The 24362-nt window shown below is 47.7% G+C and overlaps 1 pseudogene; it reads left to right on the top strand.

Moving 5' to 3' along the window:
* The first annotated feature begins 6899 nt into the window (after positions 1-6899).
* LOC141977376 (interferon-inducible GTPase 5-like) overlaps positions 6900-24362 on the top strand; it is a 34649-nt pseudogene continuing 17186 nt past the window's right edge.

The raw sequence follows: 24362 nt of genomic DNA, 5'->3' as shown, positions 1-24362 counted from the left end.
TTTGGTGTGTGGTGTGTGGTTGCTGGTGAACCATTAAATTAGTCTTGAATAAAGACTGGGAGTGGATGGGTCATTACACAAAGTAAAAACTATTTCCCCTGCTAATTTTTCCCCTACTGTTACTCACACCTTCTTGTCAATTGTTTGAAATGGGCCGTCCTGATTATCTCTTTTCTTTAGTAACTTTCCTCTATTCTTTCAAACTAACCCTTTAAAAACAAAAATCTTTATTTTTCGTTTAAGTTCTCTCACTCTATTCTTTCAACCTTTTTCTCTAAACAATCAACCAAATGTATCAAAGCACAAGCACGCAACATTCCCCCTATTCAAACATACACTATAATCAATTTTTTTTTCAAAATGGCAGACGATGCCAAACCTTGACAGCAGTGGAAACTGGAACGGAGGTCGGGACATAAGCCCTAAAGGGGGCATTGAATCCTGTCAAAAATACATGGTGATGAATAGTATCGAAGTATATACTACTCAACTGCTTTGCATTGGTGTGAATGAGTTTGCAAGGTGCATGCAATGGAGAATCTTTCATCACTCAAACAGCCCTGTCTGATTTACAGGGAGCTTTGTGAAAGTTTCAGGAACTGATTTGGATCATGTGCTCCTGGAAACTGAAAGCAACAGTCTGAGCATCCCCTTTCCCAGAAATGGGAGGAAGCCAGGAAGCGCGGCTGGCTCTGAGCCACCAAACAAACAAAATTCCTACAGCCCTTAACTCTTGCAAGGAAGTACAGGTGAGGGCCTGGCATGTGGAGCTGTTTAGCTGGCATTCATGTGAGAGCAGTTCTTAAGGTTGTCTCTTTCCCCAATAGAAGTTTGTCCACTAAGAGATATTAGCTCACACACCTTGTCTCTCTCAAACTTTATGTAAGTGGGGAATGGGAACGGGGAGGATGGATGATCCCACTGTTGTGGGGAACTTTCCTGGCTTCTGCATTGTCCTGGTGGTATCAGATAGTGAAAGGATCTGAGTCCTCGCTCCTGTACCTGGAGGCCTGCCTGCCCTCGAGGGCTCCCCTTCCTCCCTCCCACGTGGCAGAGTCCTTGTAACCCCGTTAAGGCTGGGCCCAGGATCCCTGTGGCCCGAACCCCCAGTCTCATCGTGGTCACTCAGGACAGAGGTTAGAGTGTCCCCACCCCAGGGTTCTCTCTCCCTGACCCCATGATCCGTGCATTAAATTCAACCCAAATACAATTTATTAAACAGCAGCTGTAAGAAATATAAGGGAAAAATGGAAAAGGTTAAAGGAACAGGGACCTCACCTTGCGGGCATGGGGACACCAGCCATCTCTGGGATATATGGGCTGTTCCTCCCACATCTCAGGTGTCCCTCCCAGGCCCTGGCTGCGCTGTGGTGACACCACAGTTTCCAGGGGTCAGGATCCTTCTCCCCAGCATCAGCATCCCCCATCGGGCTCATGTCCCCCCTCTGAATCCAGTCTGCAAGGTCTCATGTCTGGTGACATCTCCCTGCTCTGGACCTGTGCCCAGAGCCCCCTGGCTCTCCCCAGCCACTCATGGTGCTTGGTTCCAGGGTTACATGTGGCAGGGCTGGTACCCGCTGTCCCAGCTCTGGCCCCGCAGCTCCCCCTGCAGCTCGGCCCTGGCTCCCCGTCGGCGCGGCTGGCCTTAGGATTCCTGTAGCTGTGCACCAAAATACCCAGAAGGAGCCCTGGCAGGTTGCAGGAGCAGTGTCACTGATGTGCACCACAGCCATTGTAAAGCAAGCTGCCCGGGGCAGGACCTGGCTTCCAAGTACACGGTTCCGTGGCCACAGGAAGTCACCGTGGGCCCCCAGTTAGTCTATCAGAGCAGCAGCAGCGTTAGGCACCTGCAACCCAGGCTATTGCCAGGAGCCCCCAGGCAGCGAGGAGTCTGCTAGCATCAGCTGCTCGGTCTTGTTCAGTGGTGCTGTCAAGGTTCCTTCCCCACTCTGAACTCTAGGGTACAGATGTGGGGACCTGCAGGAAAACCTCCTAAGCTTACTTTCACCAGCTTAGGTTAAAACTTCCCCAAGGTACAAACTATTTTACCTTTTGCCCTTGTACTTTATCGCTGCCACCACCAAACGTCTAACAGGTATATAACTGGGAAAGAGCCCGTTTGGAAACGTCTTTCCCCCCAAAATCCTCCCAAACCTTACACCCCCTTTCCTGGGGAAGGTTTGATAAAAATCCTCACCAATTTGAATAAGTGAACACAGACCCAAACCCTTGGACCTTAAGAATAATGAAAAAACAATCAGATTCTTAAAAGAAGAATTTTAATAGAAGAAAAAGTAAAAGAATCACCTCTGTAAAATCAGGATGGTAAATACCTTACAGGGTAATTAGATTCAAAACATAGAGAATCCCTCTAGGCAAAATCTTAAGTTACAAAAAGACACAAAAACAGGAATCTACATTCCATTCAGCACAGCTTATTTTCTCAGCCATTTAAACAAACAGAATCTAACACATCTCTAGCTGGATTACTTACTAAGTTCTAAGACTCCATTCCTGTGCTGTCCCTGGCAAAAGCATCACACAGACAGACACAGAGCCTTTGTTTCTCCCTCCTCCAGCTTTGAAAGTATCTTGTCTCCTTGTTGGTCATTGTGGTCAGGTGCCAGCGAGGTTATCCTAGCTTCTTAACGCTTTGCAGGTGAAAGGGTTTTTCCTCTGGCCAGGAGGGATTTTAAAGGTGTTTATCCCTCCCTTTATATTTATGACAGTAACCTACTTCATTTTGTCTGCTATCTCTCATGACCACTTAAAACCTGGCAACTATGGTCTGATGGCATTACAAAAACATTCTGTCTTGCAGCAGAGCCCCAGTCACGCAATGCAGGTGAAGTGCTCTGGCTTGTCTCCTTGGCTCAAGCTACATAGTAGATTCAACTTCGACCTTGAATACATTTTAAAAATATTGCTTCCCCAAAGGAGCAGTGGGTGTTGGAGAGCCCTGAGGGGGTCAGATCAGTTTGGAGCAGATCAGAGCCATACTCTGAGCCTCAGATGGGTGTACACACACACACACACACAAACGTATGTAAGAACCCTAAGATTGTCACATCATACAATTTGTATTTAGGGGGCTATATCGCAGAATCCACTTGTTCCAAGTACCCTCACTTTGAACTGCTCACCCCATCCCGAGGCCTGATGCTGCCCAGCACATTTCAAGCCAATCCAGGTCCGCAGGTGGGTTTTAGAGGACTTAGACAAATTAGCGGTGAAGCAGGAAGCTAGTTTTGCCCTGAGCTGTAGCAGGGGGCCTGGCTTGCTCTGATACGGCTCATTGCCCCTGCCCAGGGTTTGGAAACGTTGCCCGTAGCGTATAGGTAGAGCCCCTGCTCTGCCTCCCGCTGCACTTTGATCACAGACCGGGGAAAGCGGCTTTCACCTCACTGAAAAACCAGTGACCAGGTCCATTCCTCCTGACTCCATGCCCCAGGCTTTCCTACCAGTTCGGCTGCTGGTGAGCTGCTATCACTGACCAGCATGTATATTGCAGAAGCACCACTTGGGACAAAGGTCCTGTTGTGCTGGGTGCTGCACGTGTTACAGGTAAGGAAGTTAAATTATGTGCCACTCATATTACTCCCCTTTCCCTTAACCTCTGTAACAAGCCTCACATGAGGCTCCCATATCTAGCCGATTCCACTTCATTTGCCCGTCACCAGGCTCCCACAAGCTGCAATTGCCTTTAAAAACAACCCCACACTAACTGGCTTCATCGCAGACTCTCCAGACTCATCTCAGTTACACTAAGGCCCCTTTACTCTTCTCTGGCACAAGTAAATCCCAGGACATCTGTGCTTCCAGAGCAAGGGAAATGGGCCTGAATGTAACAGCACTGGTAGGAACCATTAGGAAAGGGAGAGAAAATACAACATAAAATATCATAATGCCTCTGTATAAATCCATGGGACACCCACACCTTGAACACTGCCTGCAGTTCTGGTTGCCCCAGAATTGGAAAAGTACAGAGAAGGGCAACAAAAATTATTAAAGGGATGGACCAGCTCCCATATGGGGGGAGGGATAGCTCAGTGGTTTGAGCATTGGCCTGTTAAAACCAGGGTTGTGAGTTCAATCCTTGAGGGGGCCATTTACAGTTCTGGGGCAAAAATTGGGGATTGGTTCTGCTTTGAGCAGGGGGTGGGATTAGATACCTCCTGAGGTCCCTTCCAACCCTGATATTCTAGGATTCTCTGATATGAGAAGAGATTAATAAGACTGGGACTGTTCAGCGTAGAAAAGAGATGACTGGGGGGTGGGGGGAAGTGACAGAGGTTTATATAATCATGACTGGTGTGGAGAAAGTGAATAGGGAAGTGTTATTTACTCTTTCTCATAACACAAGAATCAGGGGTCACCCAATGAAATTAATAGGCAGAAGGTTTAAAACAAACAAAAGGAAGTATTTCTTCACACAACACACAGTCAACCTGTGGAACTCCTTGCCAGAGGATGTTGTGAAGGCCAGGACTATAACAGGGTTCAACAAAGAACTAGATAAGTTCCTGGAGGCTAGGTCCATCAATGGCTATTAGCCAGGATGGGCAGGGATGGTGTCCCTAGCCTCTGTTTGCCAGAAGCTGGGAATGGGTGACAGGGGATGGATCACTTGACGATTAGCTGTTCTGTACTACTTCTCACAACGCACAGTCAACTTGTGGAACTTCTTGCCAGGGGATGCGGTGAAGGCCTAAAGTATAACTGGGATCACAAAAGAATTCAGTGAGCTCCTGGAGGATAAGTTTATCAATGACTATTAGCCAAGAGGGTCAGGGATGCAACCTCCTGCTCTGGGTGTCCCTAAATCTCCGAGTACCTGAGGCTGGGACTGTTTGACATGGGATGGATCACTCCATGATGACCTGTTCTATTCGTTCTCTCTGAAGTACCTGGCATTGGTGTGACGTTGCACTCCATATGCTTTATGAAAATATGCTTGTAAATATGCATTAGTTGGGGGACTAGCCACCCTGCACCAACAACAGCATTGGTCCTCCCCACAACAGTGCTGTTGTTTGCAGTTCCCTTGTCTGCAGCTACAAAAAAATCCAGGGAGGGGAGCTGCTCGCTCTCTAATGTTTAGGGGCAGGCTTTTCTGGCAGGCCCTTTTGCTGAGTTATCTGAGCAATCCACCACTTGGGCACGTGGGGGAGGTAAATATTGGAGATGATGTGGGGAACCCCCTCTCCCTCCCTTATTTTAACATATTCCACCTGGGATAATGTGACAGCCCTTCCCCTATGTTTTTCTAAACAACTTTAAGAATTTTTCACATTTTCCAGTTGAAAAGTTGTTGTTTTTTTACTGAAATGTGGAAAGGTCTTCCCTTCCCCCATCCACACGTTTGCAGACCTTGTAAACATTTTCCCCCAACTCTTTAACTGTGCTCCCCCCGGGGACAATTGGTCCTCCCTTCATGATCCCCCTTTGCTTCAAGCCATCCCTGCTCCCCTATGCTTCTGCCCTATAACCTCCCTGACCCCGGGCAACCCCTCACCCCCTGCACTCTTGTGATGAATTTGGGGATCTGATTTCTTTATTTTTTACACGTTGCTTCAGGGGCATGGCCTGGGATCTAACCTTCCTCCACAACTCCAGCCCTGCCCAATGCCTGGCTAACACATCAGCACATGCTGTCCGGGGCATGGATCTGTACTGTGGAAGCTGTTAACAGCTCCACCCCACCACTCCAGCAGGGAACCCCCACCCTGAAACAGCCCCTCCCTTTTCTCTCATTGCATCAAACAGACAGCTGTGACCCCCAAATAACAACTGCAGATAACAAAAACCACATCAAATATTCAATCAAAATTGCTAAATTTGAATATTGTCTGATTTTCTGGGTAGGCTCTTCTGGAGACCCCTTTAGGGTCTTGTCTGCGCGATCCAACACACGGGCATGGCCGGCAGAGGTAGAACATCGAGGGAAAGGGGGTTTCCCTACTTTCTCTTGGATTTTTCTCACCTGGGGAAATGTAAGAAAATGATGCTAAAGTTTATGAGAGAGACAAGGTGGGTGAGCTAATATGTCTTATTGGATCAACTTATGCTGGGGAAAGTGACCAGCTTTCAAGCTGTTGTTGGATGGATGCCGGCTAAACAGCTCCATATCCCAGGCCCGTGCCTGTGTTTCCCTGCAAGAACTAAGAGCTGTAGGAATTTTGTTTGCAATTGGCAACTCCACCTCCCGGCTTCCTCCCATCTCTGGGGAAAGGGCAGCTCAGCCTGTTGCTTTTGGTCTCCATGAACACAGGATCGAAACCAGCTCCTGAGACTCTCACGAAGCTGTTTGAGCGACGAGAGATTCTCCATCACCTGCACCTTGCAGACTCATTCACACCAGTGCAAAGTGGGGGTACTGAGCTATTGATCCAGAATAGCAGCATTCTGGACCCATTTTGCACTGGTGTAAATGACAGCACAACATGGTGGAGAATCACCCCAGTGCCTGATCTCAGCATATCTCCCAGATGGTGAGACAGTTTGGAAGGGGAACAATTTCCCATGTTTCTCTTTGTGCATCAGGCAGGGGTTGAGGACGGAGAGTTCAGGGTTTCAGGTATGTGCTGTACTTGACAGTGGGCTGAGGAAGGGGTTACCAGGCTACCCTGGGGAGACGAGAAGAGGACCTGCAATAGCCGCAGATGGAATGATTCGCTCTGCAGCTGTGGAGAGAGAACGGGGAAAATAAGAGAAAAAATGAGCTTGGTTAATTTAGGATCTTTTCCCAGTAGGGGAGGGATTGAATCCTGTCCCACCCCTGGCTACAGGAAACATCTCTCTGCTCAGCCCAGACCTCTGCCTCCCTAAACCAGGAAACTCTTTAACCATTACAGAAAAGTCCATCCCTTCTCTTCGTTTCAGCCCCTGAAGCAAAGTCCAGGAGAGTTTTCACCTAATAGCTGATTTTGTTCCAGCCGCAAAGGTTGGTTGCCCCAACCCACCGGTCACTCCAGCACCAGGAAGGACGGTGCATCAGCACAGGCTGCATAAGGTACGTCCCCAGATTGGTTTCCTCTAGCTTTACGCACAGGCAGTGTCAGCCTGTCCCCTGCACCCCTCCCAAATTCCCCTGGGGACCAGCCACCCCCACACATGGGGGCTTCTGTCTGTGCTTCCCCTGCCTGGGGGAAAAAGGGGCGGTGAGGGAGGGGTTGTGGCCCATTGTCTGATTTTATGGGGAGGCTTTTCTGGGGAACCCTTTTGTTGAATTGTCTGAGCGATCCCACACATGGGTGTGGCCAGCAGAGGGATAAAATTGAAGGAAAGGGAGCTTTTCCCACTGTCTCTGACCTTTTTTTTTTTTTTTTACATTTTTTCACATGGGACAAGGTGAAAAAAGTAAGAAAATGATGCTAAATGCCAGGAGACTGTTGGCCCCTCACTGAAACTTCCTGGGGTGATTTTTTTGGTCAGCCCTTTCCTGATACCAAAATAATGGGGAAAGGCTGAAGAGGAGTCAGGATCCTGAGACTGACAGTTCCTGGGGCCGATGGGGAGAGGGCAACGCCCCAGGTCAGTGCGCTAGATAGTGCAGCAGGCCAATGAGGGAGTCAGGAGCCCACGGTCCAGTGCTCTGTGTGAGCTGGGGCTGGCTGAGCCAGGGCAGGGCAGAGCTAAGGAGACGGCAGCGGCCCAGGCTGAGCTGGGGGCAGAGCAGCAGCCCTGAGCCAGAAGATCTGGCATTGGGGAGCTGGGGCAGCGCAGGCCAGCCATGTGGATGGGGAGCCAGGCCCAAGCTGCAGCTGAGAGCTGCGGCGCCAGAGCCGGGAAAGCAGAAGCCAGGAAAGTTCCCCACGACTGCAGGACCATCCTCTGCTTACATAACGTCTATGAGAGAGCTGAGGTGGCTGAGCGAATATATTTATTGCTGACCAACTTCTGTTGGGGAGAGAGACGAGCTTTCGAGCGGCTGTCAGATGGCTGCCCGCTAAACAGCTCCACATGTCAGGACCTCACCTGTGTTTCCTTGCAAGAGTTAAGGGCTGGAGGAATTTTTTTGGCAGTTTAGTGCCTCAGAGCCAGCCCCGCTTCCTAGATTCCTCCCATTTCTGGGGAAGGGGCTGCTCAGACTGTTGCTTTCGGTTTCCAGGAACACAGGATCCCAATCAGTTCCTGAGACTTTCACGAAGCTCCCTGTGAATCAGACAGGGCTGTCTGAGCGATGAAAGATTCTCCATTGCCTGCACCTTGCAAACTCATTCACTCCCATGAAAAGCTTATGTACAACACTTTGATCCAGACTAGCATCATTCTCGACCCATTTTGCACTGGTGTAAATGACAACACAACATGGTGCAGAATCAGCCCAGTGCCTGATCTCAGCATATCTCCCAAAGGGGGAGACAGCTTGGAAGGGGAATAATTTCCCATGTTTCTCTTTATGCACCAGGCAGGGGTTGGGGGCAGGGAGTTCGGGTTTTCAGGTATGTGCTCTACTTGACAGTGGGCTGAGGAAGGAGTTACTAGGCTGCCCTGGGGAGAAGAGAAGAGGGCCTGCAATGGCTGAGGATGGAATGATTTGCTCCGCAGCTGTGGGGAGAGAACGGGGTTAGTCTAGGATCTTTTCCCAGAATGGGAGGGACCGAATCCTGTTCCACCCCAGGCTACAAGAAACCTTTCCCTGCTCAGCCCTGACCTGTGCTCACTAAAACTGAAAACTCTTTAATCATTAGAGAAAAGCCAGTCCCTTCTCTTCGTTTCAGCCCGTGAAGCAAAGTCCTGGGGAGTTTCCTCCCGCAGCTGATTTGGTTCCAGCAACTTTATCAAAATAAGGTCGTTTCAAGAAAGCCCTGTGGATATTTTCACAACTAATTGTTCTGGAATTTTTGTTATATGGGAAATTTCAAAAATTTGAACTTTTTGTTCTTATTTGGGACAAATAGAAATTTTGAAATGTCGGAATTTCCTGCCGAATGGAAATTCTGAGTTTCAGCCAACTAGCAAACGCTGAATGAAATTTCCCTTTTTCCTCTTCATCCTCTGGGCCAGATGACATCTTTCAAATCTCTCATGGAGTCTATGGAGTCTCTCTCTGCACTCATGAAGGACGAGAATGTAGAGTTAGACCCAAAGGCGTTGTTCAATGCAACTATACAAGTATATGAGAAATTCATGCATCTCTTCAAAGATGGAAGTCCTGAGGTAGCTGCTTTGGAAGCTCAGGAGGCGCTGGAGTCATCTATCTATCCCTATTATAATGTAATGGCAGGCAATTGTATTATGTATATCACTGTAACTGAATTACTTGTGTATGCAAAGGAAGTAGAATGTTAACTTCAGAGCAAGGGTCATTGTGTTCAACAATGGAAGTTCACAACTCAGGCTGCAGCTGCTACTCATCAAAACTCATGTGGGTGAAGACACTGTTCAGATTTTCTTCTGTGAGCAGGATCTATAAATATTGGTTTGAGGGAATGATCCTGTATCTCTGAACTGTTTGGACACTCACAAGGGAGCACTCCAGATGCAAGACAGAGATCCCCAAAATTATTTTGGGTACCCTGAGAGACTTATGCAAAACTAGCAGATTACTACATCTCTGCTGTCATTTTGGATTTACAATCTTAGACTCACCTGTTAATGTAATTAACCTGCTTTAACCTCTCAATAATGTTCATTTCTTTTCTTAGCTAATAAACTTTTAGTTTACTAGAGAAATAGGCTGCCAGCGTTGTCTTTGGTGTGAGATCGAGAGTATCCATTGATGTGGGGTAAGTGACTGACCCTTTGAGGTTGGGAGTAACCTAATGTGATGTGATATTTGGTATAAAGGACCATTATCATAAAGTCCAGTTTGACTGGGTGGTAATATTGGCTGGAGAGTCTCAGGGAGTCTCAGGGGACTGTATGTGACTCCATGGTATGACTGATATAGTGATCCAGGAGTTCACATTTATTACGGGCTTGGTGAAATCTAATTATAGAATAGAGGATCAGTTTGGGTGAGTCTGCCCTGTTTTCTGACAGTCTGACCTGAGATTGACACTCTCACTGGTGAGTCACTTCAGACAGTGTGACACTGATAATCAAACATTACTCTTGATACATTTTCTCTCTATTGACATTATAATAGCCTTATGAAGAGGCAGGAACAAATCTGGACTCATGAAGTTCTTTTTAATGCCAATTTCTGTCTTCCCCAGCTTGCCTTCCCCTTTTCTATCTACACTGACTGGCATCCTTCTCTTTTTTCCCCCAGAAAGATGGCATTACCAAGAGGTGCTTTGGATGGTAGATTTCAGGATACGGATTTTAATCTCTCCACTATGCCCAAAGAGGATCTCAAAGAGCTAAAGGCTGCTGTTGAAAGAGGGAATCTTTCAGAAATGGTTTCTAAAGTGCAAGAATCCCTAGAGCAGTTGAAAAACATGAAGCTCAACATCGCCATCACAGGGGAGTCGGGATGTGGGAAATCATCCTTCATCAACGCCATGCTGGTTCTGGATGATGATGACGAATATGCAGCCAAGGTTGGCGTGACAGAAACGACAATGGAGCAAACTCCTTATCCTCATCCCAAACACCCAAATGTTACCATATGGGACCTTCCGGGAATCGGGACACCGAGTTTCCGGCCTGACAGCTACCTCCGGCAGGTCAATTTTGCCTACTATGATTTTTTCATTATCATTGCTTCTGAGCGGTTCAAATCCACCCACCTTGACCTGGCCCAGGAGATCCAAAGGATGGGGAAGAAATTTTACTTTGTGCGCTCCAAGGTTGACATAGACTTGCAAAATGAAAAAAGAAAGAAAAATTTCAGTGAGGAGACCACCCTGCAGAAAATCAGAGACGATTGCATGACGAGGTTGCAGGGAGCAGGGATGAGCTCCCCGCGGGTTTTCCTTGTCTCCAGATGGGAGTTTGGCAAGTACGATTCTCCCTGACTGCAGGAAACTCTGGCAGATGAGCTTGACTCTCGCAAGAGTCACGTTTTCCTTCTTTCCCTGACCAGTATTTCCAGACCCATCCTGGAAAGGAAAAAGAAAGCCCTGCAGGATCAGATCTGGAAACACGCCCTGGTATCCTGCATCATTTCTGCACTTCCTGTTCCAGGTCTTTCTTTTGCTTGTGATGTTTGTCTATTGAGGCACTGCATGGCAAGTTACCGCAAGAACTTTGGTTTGGATGATGACTCCCTGGTTAAGCTTTCCAAGATGGTTGGGAAGCCCTTTGCAGACTTGAAGGCAGTGATAAAGTCTCCACTAGAAGAAGAAATGTCACACAATTTTATTGTACATCTTCTGGGCAAGGCTGAAGATCATTACATGACGTTAACTGAGCGCGTCTTCCGTAAGATATTGCTATTGGGTACCCGTGTAACATACGCCACCCTGCAGCGCTGTCTAAATGATGTTGCTGAAGATGCCCAAAGGGTCCTGACCAAAGCTTTCGAGGTAGAAGAGAAAAACTAAATGTAACCCCATCAAAAGTTGGGTACTGCCCAGGCAAAGAGATCAGATGCCAAAGGCCCCATCCACTGGAGAAAAGGCAGCATCTCAAACCGGATACCACTATGGAAAACGTATTGGATATGAGGCACATGCAGTGCGTGTGAACTCTTTGACTACAGCACTCACGCTTTCTGTTCAAGCAGCAGGAACGTAGGAATACATACAGGACCCGTCTGTCAGTCATACAGGACCGCTGGGTCCATCTGCTCCAGTATCCCGTATAAGCAGGGGTGCAAATTGAGTGCCACTAGAGCACAAACATACCAGGAGGGGGGTTTCTGCTTTCTTACACTGTGCTCTGTTTTCTATTCCCTTCTTTGTGGCTTCTCCTCTTGATTAGCAAGGGGAGTGGCAGGTGGTCCCTAAACATGGGTGGGATTCTGAACATGGGGGATGTTACTAATCTAGGCCAGTTCCCCTGGAGTGGTGGTGTACGAAATGCCGAAGTGGACAGAGGGTGCATGGCAAGAAATAGGGGTTGATGATGGAGGTGAACTGGCATCTGGGAGCTGGATGGGCAGATCAATAACCGGGAGTGATCATCTGTAGAGCCTGTGGTGCATTAAGGACTCCATTGGAATTGTAAGCTATCACTTTAAGAGCGGGTGGGGGGTACCGCTGTCCTGCTTGCAGCTAAGGGGCTCTGTATTAAAGTGTGAGAGAACAGTCAGTTTGCAGACAGCCAGTTTAAAGCAAGGTTGGATGTGCTGTGCCTGCTTGTTTAAGGCAGCCTGATTCCTGGGTTCCTGTGTGTTCTGAGATTGAAGAAACAAAGTTACGCCGATTTTCTTTATCTCACTTCTCTCTGTGTGTGCTGTGAACACAACAGAGCCCAGGGCTTGAGATGTTTGCTTGGTGCTCAGAGGACACTGAAGGTTAACGTCCTGTTTTCTAGCTCAGGTTCAATGCCAGCTCATGTTCTCATCATTGAAATCAGGACTGTTAGGGTATGCCTGTGACAGTCTGTATCCGTACGTTCTCCATTTTTACAAAACTATGATAAATTCAATACAAAGTCTGCCTTGTGAGGGATCATTTGAAAACTCATAATCTGCTGATTATTATTGTCCCAGTGAAATATGTGTGGCAACACTGTATGTGAAATTATAAGATTCTACTATATGACAATACTTATTTCAGGTTTAGAAAAGGAGGCAGAAATCAGTTCTTCAGAGACAAAGACAAACTGACGCCTCAACCAGGTGTCAACTAAACCAAATAAACTATCACCTGGCTAAGCAGCCCTTCTTTGGAAGGAAGGAGAGAGTGATTGAAATCTACATGTGAGAAAGGACTCAGATATCCGGGCTCCCAGAGCCCAGCTGGAAATGACTCTTGGACAAGAGAGAGGGCTATAAAGGGACACAGCAATGGCCCCAAGTGACCTCTCTCCCCTCACCTCTACTCACAGCATCAACAATGTATGAAAGACAAAGGAAACATCCTTGAACTGGGGGAGAGGTCCTGCCTGAGGGAACTCAGCCAGCCTGCTGTATGCACATGGTGAGAGAGACCTTTTTGCTTTAAATTCACTTAGCTCATTAAGTTAGGTATTAGTCTGTGTTTTACCTTTTATTTCTTTGTAACCAATTCTGACTTTTATGCCCCATTACTTGTAGTCCCTTAAAATCTTTCTTTCTGTAGTTAATAAACTTATTGTGCTGTTTTATCTACACCAGTGTGTGTGAAGTGTTTGGGGACCTTCGCTTGGGGTAACAAGATGCGGGCGTATCATTTCCTGTTATTGAAATGACAGACTTTCTATGAGCTTGTGTTGTCCAGGAAGATGCTGGGCAGTACAAGATGCACGTTACTTAGAGGTTTTTAAGGCCTGGCTTGACGGAGCCTTGGCTGGGATGATTTAGTTGGGGTTGGTCCTGCTCTGAGCAGGGGGTTGGATTAGTTGACCTCCTGAGGTCCCTTCCAACCCTGAGATTCTAGGATTCTATGATTACTGGGGGAAAATCTGGGACTGGGAGCTTGCTGGTGTCGCCCTGTAGGATAAGCCACGAGTGGCTGGCTTTAGCACTCAGACAGTATAGCTGGGACTAATTTACCTGCTGGAGGCCGCGTGTGCGCAGAGCAGAAATGGCTGTTCTCACAGCAAAGCAGTGTCAAAGGCACTCCAGGTTAGAGGCTTGAGGGGACACAGCAGTCCAGTTATACCCTGGGGGATGCCGCACCGCCTGCACTGCAATAAAATGCCCAATGGCTGACCCATCTCACCTGCCTCGGGCTGCGCAGTTATAAATTGTCAGTGTAGATGTTCAGGCTAGGGCTGAATCTCAAGGGCCCCGGAGCTCAGGCTCCAGCCCAACACCAACATAGCCCCCCAGTCCGAGCTGCGTGACCCCAGGTCAGGTGACACAGGGCAGCCCCAGGTGTAGGCGTACTCTGAATGAGACCAGAGGCTTGCTGTAATCTCGTCATTAGCGGCTGTCGCATAACACGTCCTCAGGAGGAGGGCAGGGGTAAAAAGGAACGCTGGTCTTCAATTAAACTGGAGCAGACCTCAGTGTGAACATCCATGTCTTGGTTTGAAAGTAGCTGACTCTGGGAGTCTTTCAGTTGAGTTTAAATCAATTCCCAGCTGATTTTAACTAACCAGAATAAGCCACTTCTACATCAGCATAATACTGTTCACACAAGGGAGAGTCCTCCTTTATTTAGATTAGTTTGAACAGATTTCATTAAACTAGTGTAAATTTGTATGTATTTGTATTTTATAAATCCAGAAGAAACCATTGTGAGCATCCAGTCTGACCTCCTGGATAACACAGACCATGGGATTTCCCTGAATTAATTCCTGTTTGAACCAGGGCAGATCTTTTAACAAAACATCCCATCTTGATTTAAAAATTGCCAGTGATGGGAAGTCCACCATGACCCTTCGTAATTTGTTCCAATTGTTAATTACTCACTGTTAAAATTGTGCTCCTTATTTCCAGTCTGAATTTGTCTCGTAGCTTCAGTTACCAGCCATTGGATCTTGTTAGACCTTTGTCTGCTAGATTGAAGAGCCCATTATCTAGTTTTTGTAGACAAGCTCTTCCTTTTGCCCAACTTTTCCCTGTTCTAACTCATTAAGAAAAGAGTAGGGTTCTCTCTCCTTCCTCATATTCTTTTTACCCGTTCCACTGGGAGAAGGGAAGGGAAAATTAAAATATAAGAAAAAATGAACAGCCAAATATGGGAAATAGAAAACCAAACTGTTACGAGTTTCCGAACACCAAAAAAATCAGAAATTTTCATTGAATATCTAAAATAATTTTTTTATTTTGACATTTCCTGCCGACAAAAGGAAAACATGCATCTGAATTGACGTTTTCCCATGTAAAAGAGGGGCAGGGCAGGAGGGGAGGTGTACGGCAAGGGAGAGAACTTACGAATGTCCATACTGGGTGCGGCACTCTGTACCTCTGAGTAGCACCCTGGGATCCCCATATTCACCTGGGTAATGAACTGACACTGGCCAGGCTTCTGACCTGCGCAGGACAGCACAGCTCTGGGGTGCAGGGCTGGGGGGAATTGGCTGGAGCCTCCCTATTGTTGGTTCATGAGTGGCTGGGAGATCATTCATGTAACTCAGTTGGATGTTTCTGGGGATGGCGGTGTAAGTGCAGCACCTGCCAGAGGTCTGTAGCTTGGCACAGCATCCCAGTGCTGCTGGGACAGGGGGCTCAGCGGTCCCACAGTTCAGGTGGCACCCCGAGAACCCCTTCACATTGAGTCAAACCAATGGTCCATCTAGCCCAGTGTCCTGTGTCTGACAGTGGCCAATGCCAGGTGCAGAACAGGGAAGTTATCCAGTGATCCATCCCCTGTCATCCACTCCTAGCTTCTGGCAGTCGTAGGTTTAGGGACACCCAGAGCATGGGGTTGAGTCCCTCACCACCCTGCTAATAGCCATGGATGGACCTATCCTCTATGACCTTTTATAACTTACCTAAGTAGTTATGCTCTGCACCCGGGAGGTGATTCACCGATTGCCTCGACCAGAGGAGACAGAGCTCAGCTGTGTAAAGAACAGAGAGCGCGGGGCTGGAGGGGAGACCCCACTCCCTGGGAAAGGCCTGGAAGAAGGGCCAGTCGCTGGGGTTGGCTGTGGCTAGAAAGCAGAGCTTCAGGAACAGGTGCAGCTCCTGGGGCAGGGCCTTAGAGCGGAGAGGACTAGGGCCCGAGCTAGGGTCTGTGAAGACCAGGGAAGGAGGTAGAAGCCCAGGAGGGGCAGAAGGTTGGTTTAGGTGGTACTTGGTTTGGGAAATGCTGGGGGTGGGGCGTCAATACCCTGACAAGGGGAAGGGGCTGAACTCTTAAGTCAAGCCCCAGGAGGGGTGAAAGAAGCTTTTTATTCAGAACTGAGCCCAGGCAGGGCAAAGGACCTTGTATTTCTTTACAGCTGGACCCCGGAAGGTGGCTTGGGCTGTTGTGTGACTTGGCCACAGAAGACCCAGCAAGGCAGCCCGGAGAAGGGACCAGCTGGGACTGACCATCGCAGCCGAGGAAATGACAAAGTCCCCTGCAACACCATGGCTGGGCAGGAGGGAGCTGCCTAGAGGTAACATCCACAGGAACGTGCAGAATGGAGTCACATCCACCGGGACGCAAACAACGAGAGCAGCTTCCCATGAAACCCCAGAACCAGGGTCCCCATAGAGCCCGAGCAGAGATGTTTAATGCATGAAAGGGACTCGGGGCTGGTGTCTCCCCTGCAACATCCTCACTGAGCTCTTCACCCCAGGGTGGGCTGGATTGCATTTCCCCATGCAGGTCCCAAGACTTGAGAGGGGTCCAGGGGAAGCAGCTTGGGGGATCCCGGGGCGCAGCAGGGGGAAGTGGCCCGGGGGCTCCCTGGGCTCAGTGTGGGGAAGCATCTTCTTCCTAAAAGATCTACTCCTGTTCAAACAGGAATTAATTCAGCCAGTTCTATGCCCAATGCTATACAAGAGGTCAGACTAGAGCCACAGTTTCAGGGGAAGTGCACAGAACAGGGCAATTTTGGAGAGACCCACCCCTGACATCCACTCCCAGCTTCAAGCTGTCAAAGGTTTAGGGTCACCCTGTGCATGAGCTTGCATCCCTGACCATCTTCTTGGCTAATAGCCATTAATGGTCGTATCCTCCATGGACTTGTCTAGTTCTTATTTGAACCCAGTTATACCTTTGCCCATCACAGCATCCCAAGGCAATGAGTTCCACAGGTTAACTGTGTGTTGCATGGGGAAAGTACTGTCTGTTCTTTGTCTATTAATTTCATTGGGTGACACCTTGGCAGATGTGGGTGGTGGGGGCAGAACTCACATGGGGATGGGGGGGACACACAGAATGAATTAATTTAAATGTGGGGCTGGGAGGGTGAATTGATGCAAAGGATGGGAGGCGAGGGAATGGGTAGATGTAGTATTTGGGGAGCAACATTATCTGAGGAGTTGGGGGCCGGCAGTTGTGGGGCTGGAGGGACACAGCATTCATGGGAATGGTGGGGCTCACGGTGGAGCTGGAATCTCTGCACCGTCTGGCAGCATTTTATACCAATGGTTGCACTTGGAGCTCAGCTGGATCCCTCTAGCGAAAGCTCTTGCAACGAGGGTCAAAAAAGTTACCAGAGTTGGCAACACACATTTGTGGGCATCAAACAATCATATGACAGACCTAAAAGCACCAGCTCGTCCCTACAGAGGATGGGCTGGACTGGATGCAAAGTGGGGAGAATGTGGGGGCTGGGTGCAGGCAGGATGGGCTTTGGTGCTAAGGGATCTTTCTAGGTACAAGGGCTTAATTGCTCTTTCTGTTGAGCCTGACAGAGCTTGTTTGGTGCACCCACTGGACATAGGATTCCAGCAGCGATCACATCAGTGCCAAATACAGAGGTGAGCTCGTGATTCCCCTCTTTATGCATCTGTGACGTAGTCTAGACTAGTGAGTAACTAGGTCAGCCCTGCACTCGAGCCTGGTGTGCCCTTTATGCGGCTTTGCTGCTGTAGCCTCCTGGCCGGCCAGCTCACAGCCTCCAGCGTGCAAGCCACGCCCAGCTGTGTTCACTTGCAAACTGTCAGTCACGCCTGGGCTTTTACCAGCCTGAATTACCCCGCAGGGTGACCCCAGCACACTCCCAGTCCCAGAGTTTCCCCCAGAAATGTACATCCTGTACTGCCCAGCTCTCTCCTGGCTAATACAAGCTCCTATAAAGTCCCTCTGTTTATTAATAGAAAAGATGTGCACACACCTTGTTATCTCAAATGGGAGTTTCCCAAACACTTCAGTTCAAACATGCTGGATTAGTTACAAAAATAAAACAAGTTTATTAACTGCCAAGAGAGAGATTTTAAATGAATACAGATAATGAGGCACTACAAGAAAAATAAAGATGAAACAGAGCTGGTGCCTAACTTCACAAATGATGTTCAATTCCAAAAAAAGTTTTTTCTCATCGCATGTTCTCAGCAATCTTACTGGCCAAACTCCTTAGGCCAGGACCCCTCCAGCTGTGTAGTGGCTGCGTCCCTTCCCCTTTTACGCAATGAATGGATGACCAGAGCGAGTGAAAGAGGAGGGAGTGCCTGGGGGTGTTTGTCCCCCTTTGATAGGGTCAGTCCCTCCCTTGGACAACACATCCGGCTGAGATTAAGGAGAGAGAGGCTCTACAGGAGAGGATATTTCCTGCACTTTTTCCTCACCTGCTTGTTTCTTTGTCTACCCTTCCGGCTTGATGACTTTATTGACAGCTTACCTGTGAAGCACACCTCCTTTGGTTTGCGGCAGACCTGTTTGCCATCTGCTGTTTGGGCAGGTTTCAGAGTTTGGAACATGTGTTAACAGCACCATCCAGTGGAATCTTACACCTTTGCATGCAATGTTGCCACAGACATTTTACCAGGATAATAATGGCTAGCTGGTTATGAGATCTCAAACGCTTTGTGGACAGATTATTATGATAGTGAAGGCAGGCTACATTCTGTCAGAACATCCCAGGATCGCATTCGCTCTCTTGGCCACAGCGTCAAAGTGGGAACTCGTGTTCCACTGATTATCCACCATGACTCCCAAACTTTTGTTCCCAGCTGTACACATTGACACTGAGCCCTATTCAAACACATATTGTCTGCTTGTGCCCAGCTTGTCGTGTGATCCAGATTGCTCTGTATCAGTGGCTCATCCTCTTCATTTACCACTCCCCCCATCTGTGTGTCATCTGCAAACTTTACAGTGAGGATTTGATGCTTTCTTCATTGATTAAAAAAATGTTAAATAGCGTAGATCCAAGAACCGATCCCGGTGGGGAACCTCGCTAGAAACACACCTGCTCAAAGTTGATTCCCCATTTACTATTACATTTTGAGAGCTGTCAGCCACTTTTTAATCCAAATAACGTGTGCCATGTTAATTTTCTATCATGCTAATGTTTTTTAATCAAAATGCCATGTGGTACCAGGTCAAATGCTTTACAGACGTCTAGGTATGCTTACACTTCAAAAGATTAGTTTTTTATGAGTAAATGTTGGTAAGTATCGATTTCACCGTACACACACACAACCCAATGAAAAAATATTCCCATCCATGGTCATTGAAATGCACAGACAGGCAAAGCAAGAGAAATGCACTGTGAGAACCTATTTGGGTTTGATTTATGGCTATTTACTTTGTATATTTCAACAGGGGTTGTTGATAGTGACCATTCCTGTTTTAACGGGTTATTAAGCTTTAACTTTTTGAATCTCAGCAGCTATTGTTATGAAATAATTATTATCTGAGTCCACCCCCCATAATCTCCTGATAACGTTAAAATTTTGATTAATAAAAATTGGGGGAAAATGCTTAAAAATAAACATGAATCTTATCCAGGAAAATTATAAAAAAATAAAAATCAAATTCTGCCGATCCCAGTCTTATGACATCAGCACTGTTACTTTTATCAACCAAACTAGTCATCTCTCTCCATTTCTCCTGGTGAAGCGGTTCCACTTTGTATAAATCATTGACTAGACTTCGGAGCATTGTGGAGGTGACACTGCCAGCTCACAAGACGTGGAGCCCAGCTAGCTCGCCGGGATGAGCAGTGTAGGGACTGCCCTTTTGGGTGATAAACAGCCTATTAGACAGGAAGAGAACCTGTTAATCAGTTTAGGCTGTAGGTGGGGTTTTACAGTCTTCTGCGTATGGGTCTGATCCTTAGACTTGCCTCTGTTGGAATCTTTATTTTTAAGCTGTGTCTGATAAACGTCTATTTGGTTTTCCTCTAGACACAACTAAGCGCTGGGAGCTGAGGAGGGGGTTGAACTGAGGGGAAGCTAGTGCACTGGGGATGCAGGTTGCATGGAGGCAGCGCATCCATGCCCAGAAGTCAAGGGACCTATCCCCTGGGGCCAGAGCTTCGCTCTGGGGGTAACTAGCTCCACAGATTTAGCCCCGGATTCTCTGCTCTGCCCCACGGACCCACTCCAGGAGCCTAAGCACTGGGATGTGTGGTAGCGATTCATCCTGTGCCCTCTGGATAATGCAACCCAGAAGAGGGCCCCTGGCTGTGAATCCCATGGAGAGGGAGGAGCCTAACTCCTTTAGGCCACACCCCTCTTCTCCGCATTTCCACCGCTCAGCAGGTTGCTTCTGTGGGTCCCACTCTCAGGCCCCCTCTCCCCGTGCGCTGCATGGAGAGCCTGGGCGTGGCAAGGCTTGGCAAGGCTGAGTCTAGCCCAGAGTGTGGATTTTCCCCAGCGGAGCAGTGAGTCAGTGGCCGAGCTGGGAGTAGATTTGAAGAATGCTGACCATCTTTCCCCTCCCCTGCACTATAACCACTAGACCATAATCCCCTCTCTGTGGAACCCAGGAGACCTGACTCTCAGCTACCCCCTTCCTCCTGGATTAACCCACCAGACCCCACTCCCCTCCCAGATCTGGGATAGAACTCAGGAGTCCTGGCTCCCATCCCCTCTGCTCCGACCATTAGACCCCTCACCCCTTGCTATAGAACCCAGCAATCCTGATTCCCAGCTACCCCCTACTCTAACCACTTCATCCCACTTCCCTCCCAGGGCTGAAAACAGGACCCAGGAGTCCTGAGTCCAATTCCCTACCCACAAGGCCACTCCCTTCCCAACACCAAAGGAGAAACCCAGGGGTCCTGGCAGCCTGCTCAAAGCCAGGACTATCACCCAGATTCCCACTCGGACTTTCTATTGACTCGGTCACACGGCCTCTGTACCACACCCACATCATCCAGTGTAGCAAGTGAACACCTGGAATTATATTTAAGTGGAGTTGTAGCTATAAATACGTGGGTGCATTCTTTGGTTAGCTTGACTGGCACTCAATGGGGCTTATCATGCCAACTTCGGGAGCTGCCCCCACTAAAACAAATAGTTCTTTAGAGCCGACAACAACTTCTGTGCTCCGGGAAGCTTTGTCTAAGCAATCAAAAGGTGATTTGTCTAAGTAAGGCGGTCAGCTGACCCCGATGGTCGCTGCATCGTTCTCGGTGAGAGCTGGTTGGGAAATGGAGAAGGGTTCCGCAGAAAATGTGTGGTTTGCCTCAAATCCTGCAGCCTAAATCTACCTAACACTGAAATATTTTCAGATTTCAGCCAAAAATCTTCAGTATTCAATTTTCCTGGGGGTGGGGTGGGGAGAAATCGAGAAAAGAAGACACTTTCCATGAGAATTTTTGTGTTTATTATTATTTTTATTATTTATTACCTGTATTATGGTAGCACCCAGGTCCTCCAGTCATGGCCCTGGATCCCACTGTGCACATTATTATGGCTATTTATTAGGTGTATTACGGTAGCACCCAGGAGTTTCGGTCACAGACCAGGACCCGCATTGTGCTGCCCAAACACAGAAAAAAATACGGTCCCTGCCCCAAAGAGCTGTGACAACCTGAGTGTAAGACAAGCGGTGACGGATGGAGACAGACGGAGGAGCCCAAGGAAACGATAAGACAATATGGGACAGCGTTAGCGCTGGGTGAAATGTCTTGGCCAGAAAGTTCTTTGTTGAAAAATGCAGATTCGGTTTGACAGAAACGCTTAACGAATGCACGTCAATTTCAGCGAATTGTTTCGGTCACACCCAAAAGCCCCCTTACAAATGCCAGAAAGGTCGAAACGTTTCCTTTAGGTCTTTTTCTGAGCCACCCGCAAACTGAGCAATCGATGATCCGCACCACGCTCGTCAGTGTGAGAGCCGGAGGAGTTTGAGCACGCCTGCTCCCTCACCACTGTCAGGCTCTTTGTAGGCACGATGGCAAAGGAGAGTGTGAAGATAGGAGTGAAGGGGGATAATTTGCATGTGTGTACAAAGGCCAGTTTCTCTGGACACACTATAAATAAACAACAGAAGCCAGTTTCCTGCCAGGCAGTCTCATGTTCCATGTATGTTACCTAACCACGTCTGTACCATTTGTGGATGGATTCCAGTAATTCCTAGTGTCACGACGATTATTTCTGGCTGGATGCTGACATCTCAAGCATTGCCTTATTGACATAATACGCAAAGCGGATAATCTGCACCACTGAACCGCTTCTATTTTGCTGTTGCTGGCAAACCGGTTTGAAGCTCTCCCTCCATTGACAGTGACCTGTAACATTACAAAAAACCGAGGAGTCCTTGTAGCACCTTAGAGACTAACAAATGTATTTGGGCATAAGCTTTCGTGGGCTAGAACCCACTTCATCAGATGTATGAAGTAAAAAATACAGGAGCAGATATAAATACATGAAAGGATGGGGCTGCTTTACCAAGTGTTAGGTCAGTCTAACGAGCTAAATCAATTAACAGCAAGATACCAAAGGAGGAGAAATAACTTTTGAAGTGGTAAGAGAGTGGCCCTTTACAGACAAAAAGAAAAGGAGGACTTGTGGCACCTTAGAGACTAACAAATTTATTTGAGCATTTATTTGGAAATTGTTGAAATCTTCCTGAAAACACCATCCTGGCCACTATGGATGTAGAAGCCCTCTACACCAACATCCCACACAAAGATGGACTACAAGCCGTCAGGAACAGTATCCCCGATAACGTCACGGCAAACCTGGTGGCTGAACTTTGTGACTTTGTCCTCACCCATAACTATTTTACATTTGGGGACAATGTATACCTTCAGATCAGCGGCACTGCTATGGGTACCCGCATGGCCCCACAGTATGCCAACATTTTTATGGCTGACTTAGAACAACGTTTCCTCAGTTCTCGTCCCCTAACGCCCCTACTCTACTTGCGCTATATTGATGACATCTTCATCATCTGGACCCATGGAAAAGAAGCCCTTGAGGAATTCCACCATGATTTCAACAATTTCCATCCCACCCTCAACCTCAGCCTGGACCAGTGCACACAAGAGATCCACTTCCTGGACACTACGGTGCTCATAAGCGATGGTCACATAAACACCACCCTATACCGGAAACCTGCTGACCGCTATTCCTACCTACATGCCTCCAGCTTTCACCCAGATCACACCACACGATCCATTGTCTACAGCCAAGCTCTACGATACAACCGCATTTGCTCCAACCCCTCAGACAGAGACAAACACCTACAAGATCTCTATCAAGCGTTCTTACAACTACAATACCCACCTGCGGAAGTGAAGAAACAAACTGACAGAGCCAGAAGAGTACCCAGAAGTCACCCACTACAGGACAGGCCCAACAAAGAAAATAACAGAACGCCACTAGCCATCACCTTCAGCCCCCAACTAAAACCTCTCCGACGCATCATCAAGGATCTACAACCTATCTTGAAGGAGGACCCATCGTCGTCTCTCTCACAGATCTTGGGAGACAGGCCAGTCCTTGCCTACAGACAGCCCCGCAATCTGAAGCAAATACTCACCAGCAACCACACACCACACAACAGAACCACTAACCCAGGAACCTATCCTTGCAACAAAGCCCGTTGCCAACTCTGTCCACATATCTATTCAGGGGACACCATCATAGGGCCTAATCACATCAGCCACACGATCAGAGGCTCGTTCACCTGCACATCTACCAATGTGATATATGCCATCATGTGCCAGCAATGCCCCTCTGCCATGTACATTGGCCAAACTGGACAGTCTCTACGTAAAAGAATAAATGGACACAAATCAGACGTCAAGAATTATAACATTCAAAAACCAGTCGGAGAACACTTCAATCTCTCTGGTCACTCGATTACAGACCTAAAAGTGACAATTCTTCCACAAAAAAACTTCAAAAACAGACTCCAACAAGAGACTGCTGAATTGGAATTAATTCCTAACGTTCCTCAGACGTTCTTGTCAACTGCTGGAAATGGCCCACCTTGATTATCACTACAAAAGGTTTTCTCCCTCCCCCACGCTCTCCTGCTGGTAATAGCTCATCTTAAATGATCACTCTGGTTACAGTGTGTATGGTAACACCCATTGTTTCATGTTCTGTGTATATATAAATCTCCCCACTGTATTTTCCACTGAATGCATCCGATGAAGTGAGCTGTAGCTCACGAAAGCTTATGCTCAAATAAATGGGTTAGTCTCTAAGGTGCCACAAGTCCTCCTGTTCTTTTTGCAAATACAGACTAACACGGCTGCTACTCTGAAACCTTTACAGACAGTTGACAAGAAGGTGTAAGTAACAGTAGGGAGAAGTTAGTATGCGGGAAATTAAGTTTAGGTTTTGATAAATAATAAATTTGTTAGTCTCGAAGGTGCCACAAGGACTCCGAGGTTTCTTTGCTGAAACAGACTAACACGGCTACCACTGAAACCTGTAACATTACAGACATTCAGCAGGTCTCGTGTTCCGAGCATTAACGGCTAACTCAGCACTGCCAGCTGAAGGCCACAATTTAAATTTGTGGGGGCTGCATGTTTGACATGCCTGTGTTGAAGTATAATTAAATCAACATTGATTTTTAAACATTTCC

The sequence above is a fragment of the Natator depressus genome, chromosome 24 (genome assembly GCF_965152275.1).
Source record: "Natator depressus isolate rNatDep1 chromosome 24, rNatDep2.hap1, whole genome shotgun sequence".
In the NCBI taxonomy this organism is placed as follows: domain Eukaryota; kingdom Metazoa; phylum Chordata; order Testudines; family Cheloniidae; genus Natator; species Natator depressus.
Note: the sequence above shows the minus strand (reverse complement) of the source record. Positions and strands in the feature narration are given on the sequence as shown.